Source organism: Lasioglossum baleicum, chromosome 16 (assembly GCF_051020765.1).
Source record: "Lasioglossum baleicum chromosome 16, iyLasBale1, whole genome shotgun sequence".
Taxonomy (NCBI): domain Eukaryota; kingdom Metazoa; phylum Arthropoda; class Insecta; order Hymenoptera; family Halictidae; genus Lasioglossum; species Lasioglossum baleicum.
In genome coordinates, this window is record NC_134944.1 from 2,041,788 (window position 1) to 2,056,945 (window position 15,158).

General features: G+C 38.4%; 1 protein-coding gene across 8 annotated transcripts in view; it reads left to right on the plus strand.

The window, feature by feature from the left end:
- LOC143216904 (1-phosphatidylinositol 4,5-bisphosphate phosphodiesterase epsilon-1) overlaps positions 1–15,158 on the plus strand; it is a 149,325-nt gene that overhangs the window by 32,146 nt on the left and 102,021 nt on the right. For 5 of the 8 annotated variants that reach the window (XM_076440476.1, XM_076440474.1, XM_076440481.1 and 2 more), the window contains one exon: positions 4,269–4,310. The exons of the other annotated variants lie outside the window; for them this stretch is intronic. The gene's annotated coding sequence lies outside the window, so the exon portion shown is untranslated. The remainder of the gene's footprint in view (positions 1–4,268; positions 4,311–15,158) is intronic. 8 annotated transcript variants of the gene reach the window in all.

Sequence of the window (15,158 nt, forward strand, 5' to 3'; positions counted from 1 at the left end):
CTGTTAAAATATGATTTTGTATCCTCACCATGGTTGTCAACTTGACCAATGTAGTAGAGAGGCTAGGTAGACAACTTGACTAGCGTCGTACAGTAAGACTGAATTTTGTATTAATAGAAAGTATAATAAAGGTATATTATATTGTGTGCATAAACATTACATAAAGCGTTCCACATTATTCGAACAGTAGCATATTTTGACTGATGGTAGGACATACGTATTTGTTCATCTCCGAATTTTCCTAGATTTAGATTTCTCGAGAAATACTGTAATTTCTCGAGAAAAGAGAAATAACCAATTATAAAATTTTTCGAGAAAGAATGCTCGAGAAGGAACACTAGTCCTGATATAGATACGCTACTGTTTTGGCCGCGCATGCGCGTGAAATGTTGCAGCATATCGCAGCGCAGCACTGACACACAGACAACATGGCGGCGCTAACCTGTCGAAAATACTAGACAGTGCTCAAGTTTAACCATTTGTATCGATAACTGATGAATCATTGATCCTGCAGAATGGAATCTTGGATTTCTTGCATCTTTTCTAGGTTCTCGACCAAGTCTACTGGATGACACAGGGAAAAGGTAAAAATTTCTATGAGAAACGCAAAAATTTGTGGTTATGGCGCGACGCGAAACAGATTATGTTTCCCGGTGTTGAACTCTTTCATTTTCGAGCAGCAGTCGTTTTACGTAATATCGACGGTTATCGATAGTGCCATATAACCGTGTATGGGGCCATAATGCGACTTCTTTGGCGCTTCGGGACAGGTGACAACATAACGACAAGGGGTCGTTAAAATCTCTCCTCGCTATAAATCACCTTACGCAATCTTTTCCCTTCCGCCAGGACATTGATTTGGTAACACGGGGGAAAAAACCGACGGATTATGTTGGGTCAGGGTTTGCATAATATTTCTAAAATGTAACCTCGATCTGATATCTATTCAACGAGGGAATTATGTATGCGCATGTTGTATAAAACGTGAGATGGATAGATGCGAAAATACGAACGTACGAGAGTCGGACTCGGACTCTCTTCTCTCCTCCCGTGATCTCTGGCGTTTTATGTATCGTAGATTGTTCTAAATCCTTCAGCGAATTGTTCAAGCGAGTCGGGATAGCAGTATTTTCGTAATATTTTCTCAGATAAAAACAAAATAACGAATTGCTTACTGGTACCGAGCAATATTGAACAGCTTTCAAATCGCTAGGTTATTAGATCGAGGCCAGGTTTGTTATTGTACTATTTTTCGCAACGAAACGATCACCGTTCAAATGTTGACGATTTTCGCAAGTCAGAAGTTTACTGTTCGAATACTTTTAGGACCCACGGCGAATCTGCGGCCGATTGAACCAGGAATCCCATTCGTTTCGCGTCCGGCAACTGAAAAACAATTGGACGTGTCTCTCGACGCATTGTTCGCCGCGCCGCGCCTCGACCGATAGCCAAGGACGGCTTTAATTGATTCCTTAAATTAGCCTGGTCCGTCGCTTCGGATGCGCGAGCCTCTCCCGCGTTAACTCGAATTTGAATGCTCGTGACGGATAGAGCGCTGTGCTAACACGTTGAAGACAGATGAAGGAACCCGTCGATTTGACAAGCGGGTAGATGAAACGAGGGGGAAAGGGTGGACGGAAAAGGGTCGGGGACGGGGACGGGGACGGGGAAAAAGGAAAAACGCGCGGTCTCGATATGAGAAGGCGGATTGTACGAGGAGGGAAAAACAGAAATGGGTTCGGCAGTTAATATCGAAGCGAATGGAAGAGCAATCGGTATGAAGCGAACCGGAATGACCTTATTGCCCGGTCCGAGTGCAATCTGCAATTGGTTCGGTCTGTTACTGTTACAATTGGCTAGCACCGATTTGTGGACTTGAATTTCGCGCGCGCGCGCGCGACCCTCCTCCACCCTCTTCGTTCACCCTATACTTGCGCTTCTCGTGTTTTGCCGTTTTGTGTCGTTTTGTGTCAGATTTAACGTGCTGGATGCTGTAGAACTCGTATACTACACAGTATACAGGGTGTCCGCGGGAATTCGGACCACTACTTACGGTATATCTTACCGCCAACGCGATAATTTTAATGAAAGCGTGGTACGACTTCCAAGATCGTACAAGGTCAAAAATAAGAGAAATATGTATGCATAATATAGAAGAATATAGGTTTAATAATCACTTATAATTGCGATGGTTTTAATTTTTATTTCATTCGTTTACGACATATAAATTGATAGATCAAGTAGAAATATTTTCTCTTGAGTAATTGTATTTAAAAATTAGAAGAAAGTATCAGGGAATAATTTAGGTCATGACATAAATAATCTTTAAAGTTAACTTCGGTGTTCCATTCGTAAAATCGATCGGCGTTAAAATTGGCGACTGTTATTCTTGACGGTAATTATAATTTAGTAATGTAACGTCACACACGGTGGAAGTTATTTCCGTATCAAGCCAATATTTCATTGGCACGAGCTCCATTTAATTCTTAGATCATCTCTATCTAATTCCGTCTTCTCATTATTTTTAGATTTTTGATGGATGCATCGTTTAAATCTATTTTGTCAAGCTCGGAGTAACACGTCGCTCTGTAATTAGAACTGAGATTTCTCTCTACATTTCGGTGATTAATTAGTAGACTGCGGATCTTTATGCAAAATAAAAAACGTTCACATTGATTGCAGGACACAGGAGCTAAATGGAAATTGTATTCTTCTTTTAATCATCCTATTAAGCTGAAAATAATATTGATGTCCTTAAATATTTTTAACATGTCCACTGCTTTAAATTGTACGTGGCCATTTATATCATAAATGCATAAAATCCGCAGTCTATTTATTAGTATGCAAACTAATAACGAGATCTTTTATTTTACAGAGTACCGAATATTCTATTATAATACAATATTATATGTATTCATAATGTCGATTCAAATAATATAATACATTCGCAGATACATGTATACGACTATAACTGAAATCGATATGGGCGTTGTTTAATTTCCGTTTTGTGGAAAGTTATTATATTGAAAATTGGTTAAATTTAATATTAATAACTACGTTTGGCTGTTTGAGAAGCCATTTCAATTTCAATTTATTTCCTGGAATACGATTCGGTATGCGACTTGTTGTAGGTAACTTTATAACACAGAACGATCTTAGCCTCCACTGTTCTATAAACTGCTCTTTCCGTCTCATGCAACTTGAATTTCCTACTCGCACGATCTGAATTATTGTTGATAAAGCGCATACCTTCATCCAAGTCGCCACAACTGTTCGCCCCTTGCTGCAGTAGGTCAGTGTTGGGAAAAAAATTAATCAACGATTGACGACTAAATTTCTACTTCAATCGTTAATCACAACTAACAATTAATCTGCTAGTTTAGTCGTTAATTGCGGTTAACGATTATGCATCGTCAATCGGGTAATTGATTAATGATTATTGCTAAAATTTCGAAATGAAATACGTAATCAGAACTGTATGAATACTGAAAATGTAAATTGAGTTTAGGTGTATTGTCATTTGGTCCATAATACAAATTCTGTTTACGTGCTTTTATGTTTTTTCTCGATGATTCCTTTTTTTAATCAACGATTGACGATTAAATCAATCGATTGAATCAATCGCCGATTATTCGACGATTTCTTTTTTTAATCGTATACATTAATCAATCAATCATGATTAAAATTTTAATATCGATTAATTCCCAACACTGCAGTAGGTAACGAAAGTATTCGAACGCCATTTAAGACAGAATAACTTTTTTATAATTGTATCAAACGCGTATCAAACGACCTGATTTTTTATAATGAATTAGAAGTATTGGTTTATGAAATGTGATATGCAAAAAAGATTTTCCAGAAATTATAATTTGCAAGGTTACATGTAAAAATAAAAAAGGCAACTTTTAAAACTTTTTTATTAGGGCCCTTAAAGAAAATTTAAAATATATGTTTTGTAGATCTATGTTAGTTACACATATGCTGAAAATTTGCGATTAAAAATTGTGAAAATTATAGAAAAAATTGACTAGATGAAATTCAGAATTGTTGGAGAATTTGAAAAATTGAAGACGTCAATGTATGATTTCTCCTCCATTAAAATCATTACGGGACGAAATAACATTCAATTTGGTTTTCCTTTCTTGCAATCGATGCAGTCAATTTTTATTTTGCATAAAGATCCGTAGTCTAGTCATTACACTTCCGGGGCAGCGATATGTACCTTGACATCGTTAAGATTCTATGTAATGACTTTTCATCTGTTTCAGTTCGAGTTGTATGCATCTGTTGCAGAACTACACTTCGTTGGTGTAAGTTACAATACATTTCTCTATACAATTCTTAGAATTAGAATAGTTCGACATACATCTTATGCTTCTACCTATTGTTTTACCTGCCGTTTTGTTACAATACTTTTCCGCCGACTCATGAATTTTACATTTAACCCATTTAAATTGAACTCGTTAATTGCCGGGCGACCCCTGCCTAGAGAAAACCACATAACATCAAAGTGATTTAGTTAACGAGAACGAAACTGCACAGTCGAATCGATCACAGTGCTTTCTTCTGTAAACCTTTTAAACCCAACAAAAAAATTCCAATTCAATTACTGTTTCTTTATTTAGTTTATTGCTAGATATCAGAATGCGTTTTATTACATTTCCTAATTTCTATTGGTGCTCGTTTTAGCAAAACAAAGTCTTGCTTCTTTATCTGCTTTTCATTCTTACTCTCCCAATGTCCAATGATCTTGAAATCCACCTGTCAATTGTACTTTCACGATCCGTTCGAGATTGACATTCCTTTTTCATTTCACTCAATGATCCAGTGGAATAGGAAGTGACGCGACGTAGTTTTCGTTCATCTCGAGGAGCAGCTTCGCTGATCAATCCGAACGCTTCTTTTCAACTCGATTACTTCTTTTAGCGACCTAAGTCTGCAATTGTACTTTTGGAACGGGCAATTTTTTCACAATGTAGTCGTAACCCCAACCTTCAACTCGCGAGACGCGAATCGTCGCCTTTTCTCCATCGTAAAGTGATTCTACTCGTGGCATTTCTCTTGTCAACTTTTCTAAGCGAGGCGATCGACTATCGGCTACCCAGATTGAAATCAGATCGAACACGTCTCAATTTGAATCGTATATGTTTAATCCGCGACGTAATCGAACCTCGACTATCCGAAGATCGATTATATAATTTGAATCTGATACGTCCGAATCGACACGTTTGAGGTTTCCTACAAAATAGCTATTTAGTGTAGAATTTGATCGAACCTGACGCCGATAACATTATTCCAAGTTTATCCGCGCTCAAAGTTCACTAATTGTGAAAAAGAACTCTTTTTCACAATTAGGGAACTTTGAGCGCAGATATCTCGGAAACTATGCGCGATAGCGAAAAACTGAATCCAATCAATCTTATGGCACATTTTGTCAGCTTTAATTTTGTATAGAATGGTCTTATCGCTAGGAACCATAGTTTCCGAGATAGAAGCGGAAAACCGGAAAAGGGGACCTTCTATGTACCCCCTGCACTCCGCTCACCTCCTAAGAGTAGGGACTTTTAGTATGTTTACCTCCTAACTTGTCCAAACAAAGTCCCAAAGTTAAAAATTGTGTTCTTCCATTTCCCTCTACTCCTCCCCCCTTATGAGCATTCATTGACTGGACTAATAAACAACGCAACGGTGTTCGCTATCGCGTCACGACAAACAATATTTTACGGAGGTCCGACTGACGAATCGCGTTCAACTAATTTGCGCGAACAACGGAACATTTACAACAACTTCCGACGATATTAGCTTCCGAGAGGGGTCATGATACGTGCAGAAAGCTCAATTGAAAACACACCGTTAACTGCATTAATGAACAGCGACGCGGCGGGCCGGGAGAAACTTTCGATTCATAATTATCGTCGCCGTTAATTGCGGCGGCGCGGCATTACGAAACGGTTAGGGAGACCGAAAATTGAAAATTTCATGATGCGCATTGATGGCCGGCAAATTGTGCGAGCAAACTGAACGGGGGAGCATTACATACTTACTCCGTCGGAGGGCCGACGAGCGCGCGGCGCGGCGGACGATCGATTTTCGAATTTGCGGTTTTTAGCCGAGTTAGACGAATTTCCATCGGAAACGACGCGACCGTCGGCATCGATACAAACTCGATCGTGTATCGGTGGCCCACGGTATCCGAGGGACCAGGAATTTCAGGGCCCGAGGAATTATTAATGACCACCGTTGACGCTCGGCACTACCGGTTTACTAGATCAAGAGTAGCCCAACGCTTGATGAACTCCCTTCCATGCACTCTGATGAACTTTCTGCGTCCCGTCCCGTCCAGCCGATCGACATTTCTCTTTCTCTTGGCTTTCTATCGAGAACATCGATACACGCTGCAATCAAAAAGTATTTGAACACTTCGTTTCAACTATGAAATCTAGTATTTCGTAACGTAAATTATAATTAGACTGCGTATTTTATGCATTTATGACAAAAATGGATACATACAATTTAAAGCTGTGGACATGTTAATAATATTTAAGGGCATCAATGTATTAGTTTCACCTTAATAGGATTATTAAAAGAAGAATACAATTTTTATTTGGCTCTTGTGTCTTGCAATCAATGCAAACATTTTTTATTTTGCATAAAGATCCGCAACCTAATTATAATCATTTTTGTTTTACATTCTGTACCGGGCATTGGTCAACGAAACACAAAATATGCATTATTCATCCAAACTTATTGTATCGCGTTCAAAGTAGGCCCCTTTCCTTCCCTGAATCAAGAACATTCTGTAAACAGGAGCCAAGTTCTTATGGCCGTAAAAAGTTGTGAGATCAAACAGAATACGGCCAAGTACGTTAGCTTAGAAAATAAAAATAAAAATAAGTTAAAAAGAACGCTATTTAATTTTTAAAGAGTCACATGGAGGGCTAAATTATTCCAACTTGGCCGCTACCTAATACGTTTTAGGGCCATTGGTTTAAAAAGTAACGGCCAAGTTTGAATAAAGTAGCCCTCCATGTGACTCTTTAAAAATTAAATAGCGTTCTTTTTAACTAATTTTTATTTTTATTATCTAAGCTAACGTACTTGGCCGTATTCTGTTCGATCTCACAACTTTTTACGGCCGTAAGAACTTGGCTCCTGTTCACAGAATGTTTTTGTTGGGATTTCTTTTACTTTAGCGATGTGAAGTTCCGTTGAAGACGTTGATGGCCGACCAGAGCGAGGCAAATCTTCCATCGCATCTTGACCGCTTTTAAATGCACTGTACCACTCATACACACGTGTTTTTGATCAAGTCGATTCACCGTGAGCCTTGTGTAACATTTTCAGCGCTTCGGCACACGAAATTCCATTTGCAATGGAAAATTTATTTTTATCCATTGTAAAAATCGCAAAACTTGTGAGATAAACTGACAAAATGGCGCACTGTAAACAAACTAAATGACAAGTGACGCTCAAACCCCACGTGAGTATAGAGGACAGTTGTGCCAGCTTAGCGACAAAAAGAATTTCAACAAACCCTTTAAGCGGACTTTTTAAATGATCGATTCCCGGTACTTTCTTGACAGAATAACCCAATCGATTAATCTCTGTATCGCTGATGGCGTTTGACAACATTTTATCGTTCATCGGTGTGTTTATTAATTCGTAATACATAATCACGTACGCGCCATAATCAGAGCCCGACATTGAAAGGGAGCGTGGCGGCTCGTTATCCGAGCCAATGCATCGAGCTCCATGTCAGTTTCAATGCATTTTGGCAATCGTGTTCATTATCTTGACGGAGTTTCAATATATTTGACACAATAACGATAACATTAGTTAGGCGGTATGTATCACGGTTACGGATCCGGACAGGATGTTATTCATTCGAACAGTAGCGAGCGACGTTTAATTTGAAAACGTTTCTGGCCAGGCACGGGCATACAGGCAGTCTCCGGGATCGATTTAAAGCCATGGAATGAACAATTTACGCGTGTGCACTTTTCACTTGAATTTTGCATAGTTGCGCCAGGAAGGATGCGCTATTTATATCCCCAGCTCTGCCGTTACATGCTCAACACTCGAATATTCGTGGTTCCCGCTGACTGATGTTCCATTGTTCTTGAAACATTCATTAATTTTATATAAACGTTTATCTTCCCCGGCTCTGGGACGCGGCGCGGCGTTTTTGTTGCCAATTTCCTTTCGCAGAGATAACGTGAAAAATAGGATCTATATAGAAACGTACCGAGAGAAATCCTTCAATCTTATAACAAGTTTTTTAATTCAATATCGTTGAACGCTACAACTCTGCCGAGCATTAAACGCAACTATTGGGTATGGGAATAAGTTTCCCGCCATTTTGACAGATGTCGTTGTAATTAAGTACCGATCGCGTATTTGATGGAACGTAGTACATGTCTATGAAAGGTTTTGTCTTCAAAACGCAGTTAGTGGCAATTGTTTCGAGCGTGAACAGCAGTCAATTTTTCGCGTGAAAAATGTCGACTTTTGTTGCAAGTAAGCAGCATTTGCGGGAAGTCATGTTGCATTATTTTGTTTTAAAGAAAGGTGTTATATATTTACTATATTATATTTATTATATATTTACGGGGACGATGCTCCATCAAATACAAGATTTCGACGTAAGGGACAAAGATTGCGATGGTATGCCAAAAAATTCGAAGACATACAGATTTGCCAGCATTACTTGATGGAAATCCACGTCAAACATTTAAAGAACTATCAATTGAATTAAACGTCGATCGATCTACTGTTGGAAAACGTTTTCACGCTATGGGAATTGTTTGTAGGCTTCTTATCAACAAAAAGGGGCGGAAACTTATTCCCATATCCAATACACACAGTCCTCGACAAAATAATAAGACACCTAGCATATTTTTAAATTTCTTATATTTATAGGTAGAAAATGTCCACTCCGTTGTGTATCCTGTATATTACATACTATTTCCAAAGTAAACATGTAAAATCTTAGGATTGTATCGCGTACCACAGCAAAATTAGAGAAAGATATGTGAACACGGACTGACATTGCTTCGACGAAAGTATAAAACACTAACAGAAAAATGTTTGATTAAGCAAATAAAAATACAAAATTAATACTTTGTGATACCTCCCTTGAATTGAATTACGTCTAATAATCGCTTTCGGATAGTTTTATATTACTTTTTCATTCGTTTTTGTTCTAAATGTGTGTCCAATTGTGATTTATACTTTCTTTTAGTTTATTTTAATTTTTTTAGTTCATTTAGTTCAGTCAAAAGAACTCTTCAGCGCAATTAGTGAATTTTGAGCACGGACATCTCGGAAACTATGCGAGATAGCGAAAAACTGAATGGAGTCAATTTTATGGCACATATTGTCCGCTTTAATTTTGTATAGAATGGTCTTATCGCTAGGAACCATAGTTTTCGAGATACAAGCGGAAAACCGAAAAAGGGGACCTTCTACGTGCCCACCTGTACACCCCTCACCTCGTAGGAGTAGGGACTTTTAGTATGTTTGCTTCTTAACTAGTCCAAACAAAGTCCCAAAGTTAAAAATTGTGTTCCTTCCATTTCCCTCTACACCCCCCTTATGAGCATTCATTGACTGGACTATAGACGTGCAGCTAATGTAACTATAAATATTCTATACAAGGTGAGAACAGATAGTATAGTATAGATTCCATAGAAAATAAAAAAAATCCGACGAATTACACGGGCCGGCACTTCCTAAGGTAAAACGCGGCATGAAATAGTAATCCTCTTTTACCGTCTGCGCGATAACGCCCGCGGCAGCAATTTCCGGATCAAACGGATTTCAAGATCGAGCGATCCGACGTATTGTGCTCGGTAAATCGTAGTCGGTTCCGCGGGTATCCGTAAGTATCGAGGGTAGCGTTACAAAGCGGAGGAGGAATCGGTGTCCCTTTTGGCGGACGGGGACGGTTATGTACCGCGTGAGATGAATGCAATCGTGTACGCAATTGCATTCTTCGTAGTACGTTGCACATTCGCGCGCGTACACACGCTTCACACCGTGCGGCGGGCGCCACCGCATACGTGCAGCGTGTGTACGCGCGCATATGTACGTACCCATACGAGATACGTATCTTTCGTAGGTGTCGTGTTTTCTGGGTCACCTTCTCCATTATCAAAGAATCCAGGCCTTCCCGAGAGCAAGAGAGAACGAAACAGAGAGATGTACAGGACGATTCACCTAACTGGCGCAGCTCAAAAACTTTGTCCAACTGGGAAACAGCAAATATCATCCTCTCGATACGATTTAACAGTGAATTCACAGTTGAAAAAAAACATTGCAAAGCGTGGATACAAACAGAATTTTTCACAGAATTTTTCTTGTACGCGCAGCCACCTCCTTCGCTATCATGTTCTCCTAATACAAAACTCAAATTTTCGAGGTTTTTAATAGGAGAACATGGAAAATAAGAGAACAAATTTTTAGGTTTCTAATAGAAGAACATGATATTAAAGGTGGTGGCACCGAATTTTCGTGCCACCTCTTTTACTACGATATTCTCCTAATGCAAAACTTAATTTTGGCTAATCTGAAACATTTTTTCTTTCTCGTGTTGAATTTTTGTCGAAGCCATGCTACCATAACTATCGCATCGGACAATTTTTCATCGGACCGATAATTTAAAAGTTCGAGGTGGGCAAGCTATGCGAATACAGAACGTAAACTCGTTTTAAACGGCCCTCGGGAATTTTACTCTCGGTGCTTCGTAAGTAATTAAAAAGAGTTATACATCACTTGTAAATTCAGACTCATCGGGTTGGTGGGAGGGCATGGCACAATAGGCAGCGATAAATTAGAGAATTTCAGCCGAGCAAACGGAACCGGCCAGCCGAGCTATAATTTAAGAAGGGAAACGTGGATGCTCCGTGTAACCGAGCGGGGGTAACGCTTACGATTAGATTAACAAGGACGTAATCGTCCATATGTGAATGACGCTGCAGTCAACGTGTCAATGTCAATAGCAGTCGTCGCGTATTGTGCATCTCTATCTCTATGGATAAATATTATTCGTTGATCTATACACTTGCGTAAACTTGTAAGCTATTTTACCACGCTTATATTAGCTTGCCGAGTTGTCGTTGTCGTTGTTGTTGTATGCGTAAAATCTCGTAATCGAATTTTAAACCACTTCCCGATGAGCTAGGGACTTGAAACTTTAAACATAGCTCAGGACTGGATGACAATGCAATATTAAAAAACAAATTTTTAAAAAAACTGTGCGTCTAGAAGAAAAAAAATTTTTATATTAACCATCACACACCTCGCCGCGCGACGCTCGATAGTATGTCATCGCGTTCAGCGATCCCCACTCCGCGCGCCACCGCTCCCTACTCTACTACGCGTTCCCACTCCACTGGCCCACTTCGCACCGAAGGAGCTCAGTGTGGTTGTGGTGTTCCGTTCATTCAGTTCCATTTCGGACAATTTCGGACTCCATCAAGAGACGTCGTCTCTCGGGCTCATCCCTCCTTCTTTCTCGCGTATTTCCATATCTTGCGTTTCTATATCTTACTATTCCATACCAGTATTACTATATAGTGGCCGAAATAATGATAGGTTCACAGCCCGAACTAGCGTGTTTACTGTTGTCATTTTTATCTGCATCGCGGGACACCTCCTATGGTGTAAGTTTATATTTAGAAAATTCGTGTTCTTACTACTGTAGATGCATTTAGTTTAGTTTCAACAGCGAAAGTGTTTGGACGTAATTGATTGTGAAATTTGCTAAAAATTATTCTGATAATAGAGTGAAATAATCTTAGGTTCACAATAACACTGTCCAACACCAAACTTATAGCGACTAGTTTCTAAAAAAATTATTTTCTCCTTTTTAGTGCATTTTTTAATATAAGCGTTGTTTTTAAAAAGTTTATTTTTATATGTATTTTTATCTAATCATAGTCTACTCTCGCTTGCGTGTTTCTTTCTATGCTGTTGCATCTAATAGATCTGTCCTGCATACTAAATTCATGATAATATGTAGAAAAGTACCGTGTTCCAATTCGATTAAACGTTAATATCGTCGTATCCTCTACATCGATGTAGTTTGCAAATTATTTAATTCTCTTTACTCGTTTTATTGTATTTGTATTATAAATATTGGTATCCGCGCAGTAGCCATTGGCAGAATTCTGTTTGCCGATCTAATTCGGTCTCGATAATCGAATGTAAATGCATTGGCTTTACAAATGTAAATACTAAATACCTTAATAAACTGTTAAATTCCAGTCAGGTTAAACTCTAGAAAGAATTTCATATGATTTGAAATCGTTTACTGCTGTGTTGATTGCGCGAAACTAGAATTTTCGAAAAAAGAACGAAAATCAATCGGAAAAGTAGAATACAAGGGCCAACGTCGCAGCTAATTTTCGCCACGTCTCTCGCGTTTTTTTACGAACGTTACCTACATGTAAGTACAATGTAGGTGTCGCTCGAGGCCATGCATTTCTAATTTTCGTTGACTTGAAGTTTACGCGTCCACACTACCAAAGAAAAGGTCACGCAAGGAAAGGAGAGATTGTCGATACAGCTTACTCGCAATCTTCTTGAAACTGATTGCGAAGGGCACACTTTCCACGAAAATAACGCGGTTCAGCGTCAGGTTGAAGGTAACGCAAGGTAGAAAATGTGATAACGCAACCCCGCCATACACCCTTCTTAAACGCCGATGGTTGTTAAGCTCGATTATCGAACAAAATGTATGCAGCGATCCGTTTACAAATTTACTCACAATCAGATATTCGACGCGCGATGGAATACCGAAAACAAAACTTTGACGGACGAGAGTCCGTTGTTTATTTGTCCATGACATTTGTATTTTTCGCGAGCTGGGTGTAACAATTTCAGATTTTATACGAACTTCGGTCAGGCGAGTTGAGAGTCACGAAGTTGGGAATCGATTTTTGGGGAAATTGGAAGCCCGTGCTGTTTTAATAATGTTTACCCTAGTTCCCCAATATTCCTCGCCCCGTTTCCGAAAAAGAAAAGGCTGAGGAATGTTTTGCTGTTAAACTGTGCCGGCAGTTTCTTGAAGAAATAGTGTCCCACTTATTGGCATGTATCTGCATATACAGTGGACGAAATTTCTATAAAAACGCTACTATTTTGAACAAAAAAGTTAAGTATTTAGATAACATGATTAAAAGAAGGCTAGAAAATAATTAAGGAATATAAGAAAGCAGAAATCAATATTCTGAATTTTAAAAAACTGCTTTGTTTTTGTTATAAACAAAATATTACAACTTAATGTACATAAGTATAACGAAATTTCTGTAAGAACAGCCTAATAAATTCGAACAAAAAGCCAAGTTTATAATTATTAGTATTTAGTACTTCCACCGTTACTTCAAATATTCTGTTTTCCATACTACAAACTAATTTCTGCAACGTTGTTTTATGGATTTGATTCCACTTATATATTACTGCGTTTTCTAACTCTTTAATGTTGTTATTGTTTCTGCTTCCCATTTTTATATATTGCTCGTGATAGGATTCACCCATAAATTTTCTATTGGGTTCAGATCGGGGGAACGTGACGGCCAGTTCATTAGTTGCAAATTCTTTTGTTTAAAGTCTAAACCACTCCCGAGTCTTCTTAGCATTGTGTATCGCTGCGTTATCTTGTTGAAAAATAACGTTGTTGTCATGATTTTCTTCGATGAAGCAAATTAAAGTGTTTTCTAATAGGGCAATGTATTTTTCTGCGTTCATTCTCCTACTAAGTCGCTAACCCTTCGTATAAGGAAATATCCTTAACTGTATCATTTTTTTTCTCGGTTGTTAATTAAGATATTCAGATAAAAAAAAACGAAAATACTCGAACTTCCCTCCTTCATATCATTCATTTTTTTCACCGTTGTGATTAAACTATTAAGGGTAGAAAAAATCATTTAATTTTGTAGGGGTGGGAATTGCAAGCAACCCTTCGAGTGACCACTTCCAAAAAATTCAAGAACAATGTTTTGTTGCTTATCTAACATATAAAAAAGTTTCGAGATGGTCGGATTGGTGGAACATAGTTAAATATTGAAAAACAAATGAAATTATGTCATTATAATGGTATAATGTACAGTGCAGTGTTTCTTACGACTCTAATTAATAATTCTTATCTGGATATTAAGTCCCTTCTTGATCAATTATTTCTCTTTAAACGCGACGCATAACATTACATAAGTAGTGTATAGTTTTATACATATGTAGTTATATTATACATATATACCACCCGTACCACCCATTTATAATCTAGAAAATAGGTTATTTTCAAAAATTCAAAGTGTTTCTTCTATAAATCAGATGCACTGTATCAAATGGTGATATTTTTCACTTCCGGTTTCGGCCGGAAATAGGTGATTGAGACCGGAAGTTACATTTTGTAAATGGAACATGGTATTTTTCATCACTGATTCGGATTTTATGCGAAAAAACAAGAAACTTTTGTCTGAAACATTTTTTCAGAAATGTCATTTTATGTCCTTTATGTAACCTTCAAAATGAGTCTTGACGAAATTATGTTTTCACCGAATAAATGATCTTTTGTCTGAAACATTTTTTCAGAAATGTCATTTTATGTCCTTTATGTAACCTTCAAAATGAGTCTTGACGAAATTATGTTTTCACCGAATAAATGATCTTTTGCCAGTAAATTATGATGTTCTTATAGAAATTTCGTCCACTGTATTTGCAAAATGGTGATATTTTCAAACCCACTCGACGCCCGAAAAATCTTGAAAACATTTTCTGGAAAATGATTTTCACACAGTCAGTGTCGGTTGTCCGCGAACATCGGAGCCGTTAACAATTCCTTGCATTTCATTCGGCCAACAATTCGCGAAGCAGACACGTGACAGAATTCCGCATAACCACTTGAGGAAAAGGGCGGGGAGTTGCGAAGGGGGGTTGCGAAACAGCCCAGAAAATTTGCCATGAAATAAGGAAATTACGTCGGATTTCAAAGAGCTACTTTCTACACTTTGTACACTTTGTACATTTTGTAGCTGCTAAAGAGATGTAGTTGACGCTGACAGTGCTTTAAAAACAGGCAGCTGTGTTAATGCTGCGGAAATCGATAGCGGGAACACGTGTACCGTGAGATTACGCGGCGGTGGGGGTAACAAGAGAAC